This window comes from Pseudorasbora parva, chromosome 3 (genome assembly GCF_024679245.1).
Source record: "Pseudorasbora parva isolate DD20220531a chromosome 3, ASM2467924v1, whole genome shotgun sequence".
Lineage (NCBI taxonomy): Eukaryota > Metazoa > Chordata > Actinopteri > Cypriniformes > Gobionidae > Pseudorasbora > Pseudorasbora parva.
Genome location: NC_090174.1, coordinates 37,498,396 through 37,514,502, shown reverse-complemented (window position 1 = coordinate 37,514,502; position 16,107 = coordinate 37,498,396). Strand labels below are relative to the sequence as shown.

Here is a 16,107-nt window from a genome sequence, read left to right as displayed (position 1 = left end):
TTAACAACAACACAAACGGGGAAAACAGCACTTACACTTAAAGGAACACTCCAACTGTTTTAGAAATAGGGCTTATTCAACTTTGGTACTTTGCTAAATTTCCCTGTAAAATAACAGTAAAGAGCTGGCAGCAGAGACGCCAGCAGTATACCGTTATTTTTACGGTATTCATATGTAAAATGATTTTACGGTAGTAGTCTGTAAACTAGAAAAACGGTATATTTCTGTATTTCTATAATTTACAGTAAAGAGCTGGCAGCAGAGACGCCAGCAGTATACCGTTATTTTTACGGTATTCATATGTAAAATGACTTTACAGTAGTAGTCTGTAAACCAGAAATGCTGTATATGTCTGTATTCACACTGTTAAATGATTTCACAGTCTAATACAGTAAACTGTGAGAATTAAAGTAACAACCTAAACAATATATTTTCAATATATAAATATATATTATAATTTTCAAATAATCACAGAAATATGCTGCATTTTTTAAAATAAGTTTTTTATTTTTTACTGTATTAGAAACACAATAAATTTAGCAGTTTCCTAAAATATTAGTCTTCATTGCAATCAATATTAATTGCAATTAACTTCAGTATTCTCAGGGCTATAGGCAATTGGTTAAGATATGCATTATTGTGAATATTATGGAAAATAAGCAATAACTTCAAAATCAAATACCTTTATTCCAAAGAGCAATGTCAATGTCAGCATGAATACAAAAAATAGAAAAAAATACAATAAAACAAAATCCTGTTGGACATTTCTAAGAGATTTCTAGTAGCAAAAAGAGCCTAGTAGAACCTGCTTTAGACTATGGCAATAAACTTGAAGAGTAAATTCACCCAGCCCATGATTTACTAACCCTCAAGTCAGTATATATGACATTTCTTCTTTTAGATTCTTCTTTTCATTTCAAAATGCTTACGCTACGTCTGACGTGCGTAACTGGTGTGCAATGTCAGACATAGCGCAAGTGTTTTGTACTGCGAGAGGCGCTACACTTTTTTCATAAGCTGAATACGAACAGTGATTAGCCTGAAGCTAGATAATTTACTTTATAAAATTTTAAATATGGATATTTTTCTCACACAATAATTCACTTTAGAAGCAATAATTCACTTAAGAAGGCCCTTTTTAACCCGCCAGAGCCGTGTGGAGCAGTTATATGATGCATATGTGCACTTTTATGGACTTAAAAAAACAGAACAACAATCACTGCCGTTATAAAGCTAGGAAGAGCTTATAAGAAGAGCTAGGACATTTATTAATATAAATAGAATAATGACAGAATAATGTCATATACACATAGGATGACTTGAGGGTAGGAAATCATGGGCTAATTTTCATTTTTGTGTGAACTAACCCTTTAAATTCTTAAATTGCTCAGAGACTGCCCCTAACTCTTACTAAGCATGAAGGGAAAAACCTAGTTAATTAAAACCTAGTTTAATTTAACACATAAGTTTGAAGACCTACAAAGTACAGTAAAACATTTTGACAGTAGGCATCAATAATATGCAATTAAAACATTTTAGGGTTTATTTCATTTCAGGTTACTCTTTAAATTGTCCTGTGAGGTAGGCTTGTATTTTTACCTCTTAAAATAGTCATTTGAGGTAGCTTGTGTATTTACATCTTAGTTTATATGGGTCCAGGAGAGATGTCCATCACTCTGGTAGCCGCTGTTCCTCTCTGCAGTATTATTCCAGTGTTGTCACTGTCAAACAACAACAAACAATCATAATAATAAATAAACTGTAAAATCACGAATGTACAGTATACACTCCAAGCTAATGCTTACAAAAGTTAATAAAACCAGTTCTCTTGTGGTTTAATGTGGTAATGCCAGACTGTCAAAACAAAGAGAACGAGATTAAAGAGCTCACCGGTTTATATCAAAGTTCCATTAAAGGTCAAGGAGATTCTTCAGTAGCATGGCGACGTGTCTCAAAAGACTTCTTCTGGACGATCATACCGTTCTTCTTGGAGACAACCTTGCCCCTTTTGGCCTTTGTCCCTTTCTCTGGATTTATACCAACCAGGCACCTGAAATCCAAATAGTCTAAGATCAGAGTGTTGTAACAACATGCTTTCAATTAAATGCAATGAATTGTTTTGTTTTTGTCTTTCTTCATTGCACAAATAGAGTGGACTTGAATGACATATAAAAGTGACATCAAATTAAATTATATTAAAGTCAAGTCAACTTTATTTCTATAGCGCTTTTTACAATGCAGATTTTTTTCAAAGCAGTTACACAGTGTTAAACATGAAAATAATGCAACAGAATTTGATTCGGCTGTACAGCCACTCTGGAGAAAAAAAGTGATGTCATCAGCTCATTTCAAATATCATATAGCGACACTGTGGGCAGATCAGTAATTTAGTTTATAATAGTTAATTTAGTTTAGTAATTACATTTATTTGGTTATATATATATATATATATATATATATATATATATATATATATATATATATATATATATATATATATATACACACACATATATTTTTAATTATTACAATTTAGTATATAAAGCCTGTATAGTCAAGCAAAATACCATGTGTGTGCCTTGAAATGTACAGTACTAATACCATTTTATGCGGAAAAAAATACAAACACATTAATTTAATTGTATCTATATAATGATGACAAGTAATGAAGAGTTTTTACCTCTAAATGAATTCCAGAGAGTGGGGTCCCTCATCTTGAAACTGAAGGTTGAATGTAGTTGCAAATACAGCAGCAAGTCCCATTGCAAATGTTGGTGTGATGTCCTAAGAGATTACACGGTCCTCAAAGATGATTATCCAACCTTTAACTGGGACTTGCCCAGTTGCACCTGAAACTTCAAGTCAAAGCATACATATTACCGTGTGTAAATAATATACAATGTGTCTATCAATGAATCTAAATGAAATATACAGTACTAGGCAGTATCAGACTAGGACTTGCAGGAAGACTAAATTGTCTCAATGTCAGCTGAAGTAGCTGTAGGGAACAAATACATTAATCTTACCATGATAAGATTTTTAAGAAGAAAAATGATAAAAGGTCAATAATTAGTAAACACTAGGTGAGAGCAACCTACAGGCAAATGAGGTAGGCTAAGTACCTACAGTCAAACTGCTAAATAGATTTGGCAATCAAAAACTTATGGGTAGCAATTTTATTTTTTACAGGTATTGGGGGAGTTCTACTGCAAATGTTACCAAAATTAAACAAAAAAACACCCAAAAGTAATATTGTTTTGGCTATTCAAATCTGAGCCTCACTGTTAAATGAAATGTTCAAATACCAAGCAAGATAAGCTCCTGAGCATCAGTTTGATATCAAACATTATTTGCGAAATGAAAAAGATTTTAATTACCGTTTATTTTGTAGATGCAAGACCCGATAGAGGTGGATGAAGAACACTCGGTGATATGCAGCACGTCATCTAAACTGTGTGTCCTCTTCTCGAAAATCTCCTATCCAAATAATGTTTTCTGAAGTCTCTCCAGGAGTTGATGGCAAATTATTTCTAGGTTTTATTAAAGAAAATTGTCCAAAAGCAGTAGCCTCGATTTGTTGTATCAAACTTCTGAACGTACTCCAAACTCCACAGTCAACACTCAGTTTCCAAAAAATACTGTTGTGTACTGTAATTTAAAACATTAGCATACTGTTTAGGGCCTCCTTCCTGTTCCTCCAAATTAAGCAGCCCACAATGCATTGCTAACTACAGTATTAAACTGTTTAACAAGAAAACGGCATTTTAGTGTTTAAAATTGGCTGTAAATTTACAGCAATTGCTTACAGTGTACGTGGGGAAATGCATTTTAAAGCTAAGCTAGCGGCGACGCTCCCAAACTAAAACTGCATGCACTGAGCCATGCATTTGCACACATATCTAAATGTCTAAAGAAGTTGAATAAACCCTATTTCTAAAAACGGTTGCGTGCTCCTCTTTGTAGATATGCATCTTTATGTTGTATTTATTTGTCCTATTGTCATTTGTTTATAAGTATACATTTTATTACTGACCGATTACTTGATTACGTAATCACTTGAAAACGTTTTACTTATATTAAGCAATTATTGCTGTGGTTTACTTTTAAGATGTTGGTTCCCACCCCAAGGGATCGTGTTATTAAAGATAGACCGCACACAACTGAACCAGCCTTTTTTGATAATAACAAAACAAGATTCATGCATTTTGTCAGTTTTATTGCCATGTGTGACTATTGTGCATCTAACATAATTATATGGTTAATGTTGCATCCTAATTATTTAAAAAAAAAAATGTTTGCAAATCTATGGAAGTGACCACCACAAAATAAAAACTAATTTTGGTCAATTTATAATATATATATATATATATATATATATATATATATATATATATATATATATATATATATGCGCTAATCCTGGTGGGATTGAGCTATGAATAATACGTTTACTAATACTTTGTTCAATTTAAATAAATTAAATAATATAATTTTAAGTAGCCTAATTGAGTGATTCTGCATTTCCTATGCATGTTTTTTTATTGCGTGATATAGGTCTTAAATTTTATTCATAATGGTCTTAAAAAGGTCTTAAAAAGTCTTAAATTTGACTTGGTGAAACCTGCAGATACCCTGAAGAAGAGAGAAGAGACTGATACAAGGTAAGGTCGGTAGAGTTTTTAGATTTCCGCCATTTCCTCACTGCCGCCCTGGGTCCAGAGCGATGTTCACGAAGAACATCAGACAGCCAGGGGGCAGATAATAATAATAATAATAATACATTTTATTTAAAGGCGCCTTTCTCGGCACTCAAGGACACCGTACAAAGATACAATAATACATTTAAAAACAGTAAGATAAAAATAAAATATAAATAAGTAGATAAGAAAGAATAAATAAAAAACATGTGACATTAAGTAGAATAGGCAATTTTAAACAGATATGTTTTGAGGTGCGATTTGAAGTGAGAGAATGAATCAATGTTTCTGAGTTGCGGTGGTAGTGAATTCCAAAGTCGGGGAGCAGAGCGGCTGAAAGCTCTGCTCCCCATAGTAGTGAGGCAGAAAAGGGGAACAAACAAGTGTATGGAGGAAGAAGATCTAAGAGAGCGGGTCGGGGTTTGAATCTGAAGAAGATTAGACAAATATGGAGCTGATAGGCTGTGGATGGCTTTGAATGTTAAGAGAAGAATTTTGAATTGAATGCGGAATTGGACCGGGAGCCAGTGAAGCTGTTGGAGAACCAGAGTGATATGGTGAATAGATAGGGTTCTGTTTATTATGCGGGCAGCTGCATTCTGGGCCAGTTGAAGTTTATGAAGGGATTTTAGAGGGAGACCGAAAAGGAGAGAGTTGCAGTAGTCCAAACGTGAAGTGACAAGACTGTGGACAAGGACAGCTGTAGTGTGGGGAGTAAGGGAGGGGCGGAGGCGATTAATGTTTCGTAGATGGAAGTAGGCAGACCGGGTAATGTTATTGATGTGTGAGTGAAAAGATAATGTGCTATCAAGGATGACACCCAGACTCTTGACCTGGGGCGAGGGTGAAACTGGGGAGTTATCGATAGTGAGGGAAAAACTGTTGGTTTTTGATAAAGTGGATTTAGTACCAATAAGTATAACCTCAGTTTTATTACTATTTAATTTAAGAAAGTTGTGTGTAAACCAGGTTTTTATTTCGGAAATGCAGTCAGTAATAGTGGTAGGTGGGAGAGTAGATGAGGGTTTGGTCGAAAGTTAGAGCTGTGTGTCATCAGCATAACAGTGGAATTGGATATTAAATTTGCGAAAAATATTCCCCAGGGGAAGGAGAAAAATTATGAAAAGTAAGGGCCCCAGGACAGAGCCCTGGGGAACACCTGAAGTGACAATGGAGGGACTGGATTTAAAAGACTTTAATTGAACAAACTGAGTGCGGCCAGATAGATAGGATGTAAACCAGTTTAACGGAGTCTGGGTGATGCCAATAGAAGCTAACCTATTGAGAAGGATAGTGTGACAGATGGTATCAAAAGCTGAACTCAGGTCGAGGAGAATAAGAATGGTAAGGAGTCCAGAATCAGCTGCCATAAGGAGATCATTGGTGATTTTAATTAGTGCTGTTTCAGTGCTGTGAAGTGGGCGAAAACCAGACTGGAACTGTTCATAAAGGTTATTATCAGATAGATGGAAATGAATTTGAGAGGCAACTGTTTTTTCAAGAATTTTTGAAATGAATGGTAAATTTGATATAGGGCGGAAGTTGTTGAAATTGGATGGATTGGCACCATGCTTTTTTAAAATTGGAGTAATGACAGTAGTTTTAAATGATATAGGAACAGTTCCAGAGGTGAGAGAGGAGTGGATGATATCTGAAATGTGAGGAATCAGCAACGGAAGACAGGCTTTAACAAGATGTGTGGGAAATGGGTCAAGTTGACAGGTAGTTGCCTTGGATGTTCTAACTAGTTCTGTGATTTCAGCGATAGTTGGGAGGTGGAAAGCAGAAAATAAGTGTATGGATGGGTCACAGTCAGCTGAATTGCTGAGGTGAGGGATAAATCCAAGGTTCTGGTGAATATTTTTGATTTTTTTCAGTGAAATATGACATAATGGAATTGCAAAAATTGATTGTATAAAAGTGAGGGGGGAGAAAGTCCTGAGGTTGAGTGGACTTATTAAGTAGAGAAAATAATGATTTAAGGTTTCCCTTATTAGCAGTGATTATACTGGAGTAGTGGTGGGTTTTGGCAGTAGCAATGGAGTCCTTATAACATAAAATGTGATTATTATACATTTCTTTATGAATAGTGAGACCAGTTTTCCTATATAGACGTTCAAGTTGCCGACCTTTGGCTTTCATGAGACGGTCGGGGTGAACCACGGGGAAGAGACGGAAAATGAAACAGATCTGGTTTTTAATGGAGCAAGGGAATTAAGAATATTATGGAGTCCAGTGTTGTAATGAGCAACCAGATCATCAGGGGTGAATAAATTATAAGTGTTAGAGGAGCAGAAGGAGTGAATACTTGAAATGAGCATGGTAGAGTTGATATTCTTTATATTCCTGAACGAGATGAATCGTGGTACTTTAGAGATAGAGAGTGAGTTTCACAGTAAATGAGATGAGAAAATGGTCAGTTATGGGAAGGTCAGCAGCTGTAAAGTCAAAAGGAGTAATACCAGAACAACAGATTAAGTCCAGGGTATGTCCTTTTGAGTGTGTCGGAAAAGTAATATATTGCTGGCATTCAAAGCTCTCTAAGATGGAGGAAAAGTCTTTAGTAAGAGGCAGATTGATATTGTCCATGTGGATATTAAAATCACCCAGCAGTATTATGTTTGATGAGAGAGAGGATAAATAAGTAAGAAAAGCAGCAAAGTCATTTAAAAATTCACTGTTTGATTTGGGGGGGCGGTAGACAGTAGCGATGATGGTTGGAGTGGGGCCAGATAACGTGCAGACAGCAGATTCAAACAAGCTAAAAACAGGAACAGTCACCGGCGAGACTTTCCACTTCCTCCTCCTCCCCGGCCAGAGCCACGGGGTTGACAAATGTAAACAAACCCACTAGGAGTGGATTCATTCAGTTGTGTAAAGTCATTTGGCTGTTGCCATGTCTCAGTTAAACAAAGAAAGTCTAGCTTACTATCGGAGATGAGGTCCTGGATAAGATGTCCCTTGTCTGTCAGTGAACGGATGTTGAGCAGAGCAAAGTTGAGTGTGGCGTTGTCACAGCTGGTGGTGGTGCTAGCCGACCGAGCTAGGCGGGCTAACACGCTGTGGTCGACAGCCCGGTTCGTGGAACGTTGAGGGCGACGAAAGCTGGACCAGATGGATTTTATTGTTGTTGAATTGTTGTGGTGGAAGTTCCGGCGGGATCCTCTGTGGATATATCTCGGGCGAGGCTGGAAGGCGATGTCCGGATGAAGGTGCAGGGCTTCTGGCACAGGTCGAGGCAGATGACAGCGCAGCCGAAGCAGATCACTGGCCGAGTATTGAAGCAAACCCGTCACTAGCAGGTGAACAGGTAGTAAGAAGAGCCAGACACAGACGAGCAGAATGTATGTCCTACCAGCCCACATTGTCATTTTAAAATAGCATTAATGGCCAGTAAAGACGGCAGAAGAGGTACAAATCAGAGCAGGTGAGCTTACAGCGAACTAACGTTAACGGCGAGCAGCGGCAGCAAGTTGTGCCAGCGTTCACTCGTCCCGTCTCTGTGCGCAGATGGTGTTGGGCGGGCTGGTCTGGATGAAAGGGGGCAAAATTGTCTAAGGAGTATGTTAGAGCGGAGCAAAGAGTGTCAGTAGCACTGTTAGTGTCCAGTGCTGAGAACTGAGCAGGTGGAGGGAGTGAAGATGAAACTATAGAGGATAGGTGAGAATGAGCGTAGATTACGCCGAAAGCTAATCTGTGTAGGAGTGTGTGTTGTGTCAGGAGTCAGTAAGAGGTTAAGAGTGATGAGAAAGTGGTCTGAGGTGTGTAATGGAGTAACTAAAGTGCTGTCTGTGAGCAGTAGCATGTGTAGACAAGGTCTAATTGGTTACCTGATTTGTGAGTAGCCATAGTAGATACTAACTTAAGGTCGAATGAAGTCAGTGGAGTGGTGAAGTCTGTGGCTAGGTGTTTATCAAGATGGATGTTGAAGTCACCAAGCAGAATCAGAGGAGTGCCATCCACAGGGAAGCTAGAAAGTAACACATCCAACTCCTCCACAAAGTTACCGAGGTGATCTGGAGGACGATAGACCACTACAACATGGATTTTAACAGTGTGAGTAATAGTGATTAAGTGTGATTCAAATGAACTGGCTGATCAACTGGTAAGGGATCAAATTTCCAATCAATTGAGATAAGCAAACCAGTACCCCCACCCCTCCCAATTAGTCGAGGGGTGTGTGAAAAAATAAAATTAGTTAAGAGGGCTGCAGGAGTGGCAGTGTCCTCTGGTTTGATCCAGGTCTCAGTTAGGGCTAGGGGTGCAACGGATTGCACTTGATCCGTGATCCGAACGAATCACGATCCACGGTTCGGAACGCACGTGACCCACGGATTTATTGCGGGTTTTTTTTTTTTTGCGAATTCATCTTAATTGTTTAGCAGTCACAGAGTAAAAGACCGTTTCATTTGCCGATATTGCTTTTTAAGTAATTTTGTTCCTTTAAACTCGCAGAGTTTCAGTGAAACTTCACACAGCAGTCGTTCACGTGAAGGCATAATCAGTCAACAATGGCTAGTGGAGGAGCAGAAGAACTTGAAAAGCCTCCCGCCTCATTCACATCGCATGCGAGCATTTTGGCTTCCCCGTGAAATATAATGATGACGGAAGAAGGGTGGTGGACAAAACTGTAACAGTAGGTAATGTTACTGTGGCAGCATGAGAAAGCCGTATGAAAGTGGCATTACATCGAGCATGGCTATCTGAAGCGTCACCTATATGCCTGTTTCACACACAGCGTAATCTGTTTGCGGTGCTTATTTTTTCCGTACCATGTTAACAGATTATAGTTTTCACACTGCACGCAGTTTCGGTCTATCAGTGCGAAGTGCGGCGATCGTTTCTGCACAGAGTCTATGTTTTGCTGTGCTGAACGCGCTGAATTAAAGGGACAGTGCGCTGTCAGGCACGTCAACATGTATTGATGCGAAAATCTAGTAATTTCCCCACATATGCATATAATGTAAAGTGTACTCTGGTTCAAAGTCAACACATGGCTTGGGTAAAGCAAGGAAAATGCCTTTTAGCTTTAGGTAAACAAGTGAAATAATGGAGAGCACTCTTTTCTTGAGGTGGAAAAAAAGTTATTTATTACCTGCAGGATTTCTTTTAAAAAGTTTTTAAAAAATGAAAGAAAAAACGAGTTGGCTGTTTTTGTCTATTGTAAGTACTAATTTAAAATGTTTGTTATTTTAACATAGTCTAGACGGTTTCTAAGGTAGGCTATATAAATATAAAGTAATGCATTGAATGAAACATTGTTTAAATGTAGTGTGTTTAAACATGATATCTATAAAATAGTGTAGACCTACAAAGGTCAAAATTGCAATGATGACAAGCCATGTTCAGTAGCAACTTTTGGATTTTAAATAAAAATAATGATTATGTGTTAAACAGGCATGAGAGCTCTTCTCTCTCCCCTGAGAATGTTGACATCCTAATCTTGTTTTTTTTTGTTTTTTTTCATTATATGCTCAGGCCCATTTTCACATCACAGGTTGTATTTCACATGTTACACTTTAACAACTGAGTAAAATGTTATTTATTCAGCTGTTTATTTATTTTATATTTGTTAAAACTATAACCATATAGGTTATGCTAACAGCAAAAATGTTCATACAATAAATGGTATAAGCAAATAAAAATAGTCTCCTCCCCCTTTTTTTCTGAACCGAAAAATTATCTGATCTGTAACTAGTGATCCGTGATGTGATCCGAACCGTGAGTTTTGTGATCCGTTACACCACTAGTTAGGGCCATGAAGCTGAGCTGAGAATGAGTCCCAATAGATGAAATAAAGTCTGCTTTGTTACAGCAGACTGACAATTCCAAAGACCAATTGGAATAGAAAGTAAAGTAACAGAGTATTTAGGTAGACTACGCAAATTATTAGGATTGCTGCTTCTCGCGCGTATAGAGCGTGATTTGCGAGTGCTAGTAGTAAAAGTAGAGATTTGAAAGCACATGGTGAATACAGATGAGAGAAAAGGCCAGATAGAAATCAAAAACCTGAACACAAATAATGAAAAGGAAAACGATACTCAAGTGCCTTGTCGGGGTCCTTGCTCGGGAGGAGTTGCACAGGGAAGAGTTAAAGTCTTTACACTCGTCGGTCTTCACAAATTAACAAACAATCAAATGAGAAAAGTTACAAACACTTACAGAGTAGTTGACTATCAGTCAGTAGAGATTTGAAAGCACATGGTGAATACAGATCAGAGAAAAGGCCAGATAGAAAAAAGAAACCTGAACACAAATAATGAAAAGGAAAACGATACTCAAGTGCCTTGTCGGGGTCCTTGCTCAGGAGGAGTTGCACAGGGAAGAGTTGAAGTCTTGACACTTGTCGGTCTTCACAAATGAACAAACAATCAAATGAGAAAAGTTACAAACAGTTACAGAGTAGTTGACTATCAGTCAATTGATGCTTCACCTCTAGCCTAATGCTACAAACACGTTCACTCAGACACGTGGCAATGACCAAACAAAGGCCAACTCCTCCACACACCAAATACACCAAAAGTACTAATACACACCACTGCACTACACTTATCTAACAACAAATGAACAAACAATCAAATGAGAAAACTTACAAACACTAGTCCCATTAGTAATCACACCAAATTTGGAGTTTCTAACTCATTCTCTCTAGCGCCACCACCTGTCCAAAATTCCAGTCATATTTATGCTTATAACTTTTGACTCCTTAGGGCTAAAAACAAAAAAATGTTTCCTCTGATTCCCTGGCTCAAGCCGATTCTAAAGCACCCTATGATGTCATTTTCCGGTATGAAAATTTCCCCGCCATTCTGAATTTTCTTAAAAACATACTTTTTCGAACTCCTCCTAGGCCATTGCTCCGATTTTCACCAAAATTGAAACTTGCAAATCATGTTGATTCATCAAATGGTATTGGTTGAAAGTGATAAACCATTAAATCTTTATTATTGACTGTATTTAAAATTGTACTGCTATTTTGCCTAAAATCAACTTAATAAGTCTTTAATGGCTCATTGTTGCAGTTGGTTTGACACTTCCAGCCATGCTGGCATGTCTTGTCTTCTTATTTGCGCTTGGCCCCGATAATTGCTGCTTGCAGCTATATTTGTTATTATTATTATTATTATTATTATGTTTTAATGCGAAATTCAAACAATAAATAGCGTTTTGGCGCTAATGTTAAAGCCAGAGGCGTTGAAAAGTGGAGTTGCAACATGCTCTCATCTCCCGGCGGCACGCACAGTCACGTAGCTCATGAGCACTCAATACTTCCAGCGCTGTGTCAATGCATTTGAATGGCTTAAGCGGATACACAACAGTTTCACTATAAAGATATTTTGTTTTGCACTATTAAAAAAAAGTTTTGTTAAACAGTAGAGCTTGTGCATTGATTATTAAGTCAGCCATATTCACAGAATTGTTTTATTATGAAGAGTGATAGAGATGCAACATTGTTAACATTAATTTTATTCTTGTATTTAACCCTCAGGTATTCCTGAGGGCTAAATACAAGGCGGTCAAATTTGACTATACACCGTAACTATTTTTCAATTAAATAAGTGTTCTATATTTTAGTTCAATAATGTTTATTCAATATTTTGAAGAGATCTTTTGGTAGGCTACTAAAATACCATTTGTGCAATAATTATTGTCAATTAATGACCACTTAAAATATATTTCTTCTAATATTTTTATTATTTATATTTCAATTTGTGTAGTAATTAAGGTTAAAATAGAGAATTCCAATTCAAAGTGGTAAAGTCATTTTGTTGCTTATAAAATAATAATGATAATTTGTAATGCCATTACCCAGTAGGTGCCTTATGGCTCTTTAATAAATATACATGTATCTAATCTAGTTGCTCTAGTTGTCTTCCATTTGAATAAATATTTAGATATGATCAAACACTAGATTTCTTTAAATGTGAAATTTTAAAACGTTAATAACTTATGCGAGTCATTCTACGAAACGGGTGCCATTTCCACATTGCAATTATCAAATATTTTAATAAAAACAAACTGTAAAAAAAAACAAAACCTACAAATTGAAAGATATCTTAATCTTCCCAAATAACATATTTTCCCACCTCAGGCACAAAATTGTTATTAATATTATCCTTTTTATTTATGCAAGGAAGCCTTTCTTGGACCACCCTGTTACGGACAATATGTATGCCATTAGAGTAGTAAGACAACATATAACATTTTAAATTCTAATGTTTTCCTAATAGTAAAATGTCCTTTTTTTAGAAACTAAAAATAGAAACTCTGTAATTTATTCCATTTTTTTATTTTTAGGTTTTTAATCTTGAAATATTAATTTGACATTTCAATGACATCATTGTTTGTACTGAAAAAAAAACAACTTTAAAAAATACACATTTTTCACATTTATTTGATTAGTCCATACAACAAGAACATCATTCAATATAATTTTATGGAAAAGAAAATTAAATGTTACATAAATTTAAACAAAATGACCCTGTGACGGAGTGGTAACTGATGTGACGGGGTGGTACACTGTGATGATAGTATGGACAGTGTTTCGGTGATCTGCTGGTTTTAAACTTTAAAAACTATATAGGGGAGACATGAACATTGGAGATGTAATGGAAAACTGGAGAACTTTGGTCATGAAAAACTCTGAAAAACTGAACACTGGAAAAGAGCATCATAACAGTGACTGGGAGAGTCGCATCCACACATCCTTCTGAATTTCCATGTGCCGGGAAGTGACAGGATGTGGGGCCGGAATAATTTCGAGCACGTCATCAAAGAGATACCACAGGAAGTCATCTCTTGGAGGCCAGAAGAACCTGTTGGCACCAACACGGTGCATTCATTTTACAAGGGCATGCATTTCATCTGTCTCCATGATGATCCCAGGATATAGGTTGTTGTCGTATTTTAGCACATACCACTTTCCAATGACATCTCCACTTTCCCAAGCAATTGCTTCTGTTGGCACTTTTTTGGGTGTTAAAAGTGAAGTGCTGTGTGGTGAAGCACTGACATTGAAGCTGCTTTTGAGTGGAACACATGCAACTTACTTCCCGGTAAAGGATTTCTCCTGTAGTAAATGTGACCACTTGGTGGGTTTTCATCGTGGATGGCACTGGTGGTATCTGGCCTGGCATCTTGTCCATTGCCTGCTCCACTGCTTCAAATGATACATAAAACAACTTAACAGTTGTGGATGTCTCTGTGAGAGCCTTGTAGAGCTCGTGGGCATCGGGTATGTCGCGGCCATTGGTCACCAGCTTGTCCGCTGTTCTTTTTAACGTTCCCCCAACACTGTCAGGAGCCCCCTTGCCATGGCTTGCCTCAAAAAAATTCCACGTTCCACCTTTCAGACCTCGTCTTGCAAGTTCTGTGCTAAAAAGGAAGAAATTCCCTTTCTGCTTGTATTGCGTACATGGCCCATCACTCAGAAAGTGTAGAACGGAGACATGAGGGTATGTGGCTTGCATATAGTTCAGAACCGGATTCATGTGTTCCCATATAGCTGGGGGGCTTTTGTGTTTGGAGGGTGACACTGTGCTGAAACAGATGGGCTCTTTTTTTCCACCTATGTATAAAACACCAGTGTGCAGAGTAGCTTGTTGGTGCGAGGAGCCGAAGTGGACAGCTTGAATCTCTGAGCTGTATTTACATGTGTAGTTTTCAGAGAAATCAATGTGGATCACTGCCTCCTCTTCTGACGGGCTGGTTCTTTTTTTAACTCTCTGCAGTAGGAGTACTGTTGATTTATATTGAAAGTGTGTCTTTTGAATTTATGAAGAAGAGTGTGGAATAACTCCACAAGATTGTCTTGTGTTTCCTCCATTTAGGGCTGTCCTCGACTAAGGATTTAGACAATCGAATCAGAATTGTCGAATCTCTCTATGGTTGACTGATAGTCGAATCATCTGTGTGTGTGAATGGGTTGGGAGGGGCATGACACCGTCAGCAGAAGGGTAAAACTATTTTTATTTTCCTTTACACACGACTGCACACAGCAACAACTTTTAATAAAGCGACCAAAACTGCCTGCCAACTGACAGACGAACTGACAATGGCTTTCTTATTTAGGTTTAAATAGCCTAAAAGGTAATGTGGTGGATAAACATTAATAAACCGTTTTCTCATAACAAGGCAAAGCCGCGATCGAAATACAGAACATCACACAAATATATAAAAGAACATTTTGATAAATAAACCTAAAAAAATACCTGCCTAGAGAGGAAAAGAACACTTTGAGTGCGTTTACATGCAGGTTCTGAAGCCGATTGTGCCTAAAGCAGGTGAAGACGTACGCGAAGCTCAGCCCCGCGCGCCTCAGGATCTCACTCACACCGCCACCTGACGCGCACATTATATACACGCGAGCTCAATTTTGAATTGACTGACAGATGAGCTGCACAAAAAAGCTCTGTGGTGCACCAGGATTTTAAACAACTTCCCGAGTGGCCGCGGACAGGCACTGAATGCTACCACCGGTGTGTGTACACACATTGAACGTGTTCTAATTTTAAAGGCGCGGTGCAAAGCTCAGCAACCTTAAAGGGGTCACACACCGATGCTCAGCTCAGCTTAGCGCCGCGACACGTCTTTAAAATATTGAGCACCCCCATATTGCCAAAATGGTATGATCCTCGTTTCATAACACCCGCGAAGATTCGACCGTGAGATCGGTGGTCGAATCAGGCTCCGCATATCGATGCATTGAATCTTCGACTATTCGGGGTCACCCCTACCTCCATTGTTTTCTTCACTGTGATCTTGACAGTGGTAGGACCCTCCCTCGCATCTTCCCTTGCTTTCACTGCTGTAGCCCATTGAGTGAATGCAACCTTTGTTGCACCATCAAATCTGGAGAGCTGAACGGTCTTGTCTTTGCATTCCTCGCACTCATCATACATGCACACTTTCTTGGAGGTGTCACAAGTTATCATTCTAGTCAAACTCTCAAGATCTGAAGTGTCTATGAGCCTCAAATAATGCAACTTGTCAACAACAAATCTGAGATTTTCGTGGATCTTGCACAGACATGTGTTCCGTTCAGATAGAGAGGGATGTACAACCCAAAATGGGTGAAGCTTACAGAAAAGGGAGTATGATATGTTGTTTGTGTTTTCTGTAAGAAATTTGTTGTGAAGATTTTTCGTTGTGTCAACCAGAAACCTTTTCTGCTTCTTCATCTTGTTCCTGGTAATTGTTTGTTTTCGTCCAGTCGTTATCCGACTGTTGTCATCTCGAGTGAAGAAGGTTTTGACTTTGGACTTGAAAGCAGCAGTGAACCTGTCTGTGGGATTTCTGTTTTTAAAAAAATATATTAAAAATAGTAAATTACTCTTTACGAATAGTATTTCATCATACACCCTGTCAACAAGAACACTTGAATTAATAACTTTAAGCTTTGGAAACACAC

At 37.8% G+C, this 16,107-nt stretch overlaps 1 long non-coding RNA gene across 1 annotated transcript; it reads right to left on the bottom strand.

Annotated features, from left to right (window-relative positions):
- Positions 1-1,546: 1,546 nt before the first annotated feature.
- On the bottom strand, positions 1,547-2,878 carry LOC137071064 (uncharacterized). The gene is made up of 3 exons (XR_010904384.1): positions 2,681-2,878; positions 1,891-2,050; positions 1,547-1,721 (listed from the first exon to the last, which is right to left on the bottom strand). It is a non-coding gene; the product is annotated as an uncharacterized lncRNA (long non-coding RNA).
- Between the last annotated feature and the right edge of the window lie 13,229 nt (positions 2,879-16,107).